This window comes from Meriones unguiculatus, chromosome 21 (genome assembly GCF_030254825.1).
Source record: "Meriones unguiculatus strain TT.TT164.6M chromosome 21, Bangor_MerUng_6.1, whole genome shotgun sequence".
NCBI lineage: Eukaryota > Metazoa > Chordata > Mammalia > Rodentia > Muridae > Meriones > Meriones unguiculatus.
In genome coordinates this window covers 3805074-3809331 of record NC_083368.1, presented here as the reverse complement: position 1 = coordinate 3809331, position 4258 = coordinate 3805074, and positions in this window count along the sequence as shown.

Below are 4258 nucleotides of genomic sequence, written 5' to 3'. Positions count from 1 at the left end.
AAAAGAACCGCTCACCAGGCTGGGCCTTTCACAAACATCCACGTAGAATGAGGCCCTAAAAAATAGTTATAAGGAAGAAGTGTCATCAGCTCATCTCCCTCTAGGCCCATACTTATCATATCATCTGGAGAAGACAATTCTATCCTTGAGGTTGTTAGAAAGTTGTACCATCAAATGGAAAAGTGAACTTTCCTTATTTAGGGAAAACAGTAGATTAGGAACAACTGAGCTCTGGTTTACCCATGTGTGAGCTTTTCTCCCTAGGATTCTGTGTTGATTAACTGATCCCAGTCCTTGTAAACAAAAGTAACAATAATAGTATCCCATTTAAAAGAAGTAGAAAAACATTTCAGATTCCCCAAGTTATCCTTCCTGCTTCTTAACGTTTGTTTTGGTCTCCATGCTTACTTGACAGTGGCTCCAGGTTTTACCCTAAATTCAGAGCTCTTTTGCAAAACTTAAGGAAATGTCCCCTTCTCCCAAGATGTGTGGGGAAAGTAATATTTCTTACAGAGCTCACAGAAGTTAGGTAATGTAATTGCATTATCAGTAGAAACCAGGCTGTGGGGCTTGGAATGTAGCTCAGTTGGTAGAGTGCTTGCCTAGATAGTATTGTGTATATGGGACACCTTATAAAAAAACAAGGACATTTGCTTAATATGTTCATAGCAGCTTTATTTGTAATAGCCAGAATTTGGACACAACCCAGATGTCCCTCAACTGAGGAATGGCTACACAGTGGAATAATACTCAGCAATTAAAAACAAGGAAATCATGAAATTTGCAGTTAAATGGTGGGAATTAGGAAAGATCATCCTGACTGAGGTACCCCAGAAGCAGAAAGACACACATGGTATATACTCACTTATAAGTGGATATTCACATATATTATAGTATAAGCATACTAAAATATGTACACTCATACTTCCATAATAGGACTGAGGTGAATGAGATGATGAAGTCTGCCCAGTATGTGACCACAAATAAAACCACCAGCAGCAAAATGGTCTGGGTGGCCTTTTTCTCAGCTGATGCTCTCACGTGACTGATACTATGAAGATGCTGTGTTGCCTCTGATGTCTGAACAGGATAATCACCGTGTATGCAGTTGTGGTCAGCATGACTCCTACAATGAATACATCTCTGGAATTTGTCACTGTTAAAATCAGTCCCCCTGATGATGTAGTTCATGGGGAAAGGTGCACAGGATTTAGTGACTTTCATCTGGTTGGCATCACTCACATTGGTAAAACCACCAACATAGAAGATCTGGTTACTAGTGAAGGACAAATTGAAAGACCAAATACAGAAGAAAGCATTGATAGTGTATTTTTTTAAGCTTAGGTTTAAAGGTTGCCAACAAAGAGGTATTGGGACTGATAGTGACAGCCTGGAACACACTTAAGAGGCAGGTGATGCAGAAAGGCCTCTCATCACCCTGAATATGTAAAAAGTTGCCTTACATTTGAAATCATTCTCAATGTTCAGGAAGTCAAATATGTCTGTAAACCAAATGTCCCCTCCTGTGAGGAGCATCATAACGTGAATGAAAGTCAGCTGGCAGGAGATCAGGTCCAGAGGCTGATGTCTGTAACCTAGGATTATGAAAGTATACAGAAAAAAATTCCACAACATATTGTCTAGGACTCCAAGACCAGCTTGTAAATAAAGAAAATTCTCCAATAAAGACATAAGTGAAATCTTATGATTGTAGTGGAAGAATATTTCTTATATCTGAAAAAAATAACAGTATTCATCAATCTTACTGAACAGTATGTCTTTATCATTGTTTAATGTTTGTATTAATTCTTGATTAACCTGTCTCTTTAACTTTTGATGTTCCAAATATAGGTCATAGCCTATATTTCCATATACCATCCATGTATCTCATATTCATATCTGTTCAGAATGCACACTTTGTTCCCAAGTATTGCGCCTGAGTGTCATGCCTGAGAATTCCAATACTATTGATTTAAATTGCCTCATTTTATACTTAATACCTAAAACAATAGTGGCAAGCACACAATCATTTTATACTTAACACCTAAAACAATAGTGGCAAGCACATTAATCAAATTTGTACAACTGAACAAAACTATGTCAGTTTGAAAAAAAAATCACAAAAAAATAAAAACACAGATGAGTCAATTTTATATTCTCTAATTTCACTGTGCTCTATTTGCAAGTATTTATGTTTTGAATCATAATTATAATAGAGTCAGAGTGATAACTTATGATAATCTCACTATTTTAATCAGCAAAATATCTACCCCAGTTCATATTTTTAATTAAAGTTTTATTTTTTATATTAATTACAGTTTATTTACTTTGTATCCCAGCTGTAGCCCTCTCCCTCATTCCCTCCCAAACCTACCCTCGTTCCCTCATTTCTGCCCATGCCCCTCTTTAAGACCACTGAAAAGGGTGGACCTCCTTCCTTCCATCAAACCCTAGCTTATCAGATCTCATCAAGACTGGCTGCAAGGTCCTCCTCTATGGCCTAGCAAGGCTGCTCCTCCTTTGGGGAGGGGGATTCAAAGAGCTAGCCACTGAGTTCATGTCAGAGACAGTCCCTGTTTCCCTTACTAGGGTAACCACTTCGATACAGAGTTGCCATGGGCTATGCCTGAGCAGGGGTTCTAGGTTATATCCATGAATGGCTCTTGGGTAAAGAATCAATCTCAGAAAAGACCCCTGTGCTGAGATATATTTGGTCCTTGTGGATCTCCTGTCCTCTCCACATCTTATTAACTCCCCCTTCTTTCATATGATTCCCTACACTCTGCCCAAGGTCTCAGCATCTGCTTTGATACATTGCTAGTTAGACTCTTTCAGAGGCTCTCTATGGTAGGCTCCTAACCTGTTTCTTGTTTTCTCCTACTTCCAATGTCCATCCCATTTTCTTTCTAAGTGAGAATTGATCATCTTACCCCAGGTCCTCCTTCTTGTTTAGCTTCTTTAGGTATACAGATTTTAGAATGTTTATCCTATTTTATTGTATATACCATGTGTATCTTTCTGCTTCTGAGGTACCTCACTCTTTTCTATATCCCACCATTTGCCTGAAAATTCCATGATTTCCTTGTTTTTAATTACTGAGCAGTATTCTATTATGTAAATGTACCACAATTTCTGTATCCATTCCTCTGTTGATGGACATCTGGGTTGTTTCCAGGTTCTGGATATTGCAAATAAAGCTGCTATAAACTTGGTTGAGCAAATGTCCTTGTTGTGTACTTGAGCAAATTTTGGGTATATACCTAGGAGTGGTATAGTTGGGTCTTGAGGAGGCACTATTCCTAATTGTCTGAGAAAGCATCAGATTGATTTCCAAAGTGGTTGTACAAGCTTACATTCCCACCAGCAATGGAGGAGGGTTCCTCTTTCTCCACAACCTCTCCAGCATGTGTTGTTATTTGAGTTTTTGATCTTAGCCATTCTGATGGGTGTAAGGTGAAATCTCAGAGTCATTTTGATTTGCATTTCTCTAGTGGCTAATGACATTGAGCATTTCTTTAAATGTTTCTCTGCCATTCTATCTTCCTCTACAGAGAATTCTTTGTTTAGCTTTGTACCCCATTTTTTAATTGGATTACTTGATTTGTTGCTTTTTAACTTCTTGAGTTCTTTATATATTCTGGATATTATCCCTCTGTCAGATATAGGGTTGGTGAGATTCTTTCCCAGTTTGTAGGCTGTCATTTTGTTCTGACGACAGTATCTTTTGCTTTACAGAGCTTTTCAGTTTCATGAGGTCCCATTTATTGATTGTTGCGCTTAGAGCCTGTGCTGTTGGTGTTCTGTTCATGATGTTATCTCCAGAGCCAATGAGTTCAAGGCTCTTCCCCACTTTTTCTTCTAACTGATTTAGTGTGTCAGGTTTTATGTTGAGGTCTTTAATACACTTGGACGTTAGTTTTGTGCAGAGTTATTACATAAAGTAAGGATCTATTTTCATTTTTCTGCATGGAGACATCCAGTTGGACCAGCACCATTTGTCAAAGATGCTGTCTTTTTTCCATTGAATTGTTTTGGCTTTTTTGTCAAAAATCTAGTATCCATAGGTGTGTGGGTTTATCTCTGGGTCTGCTACTCAGTTCACTTGATCCGCCATTCTCTTTCTGTGCCAATACCGTGCAATTTTTTATTACTACTGCTCCTTAGTACAGCTTGAGATCGGGGATGGAGATAGCTCTAGATGATCTGTTGTTGTAAAGATCATCTTGAAAATTCTGGATTTTTTGTTTTTTCCATATGA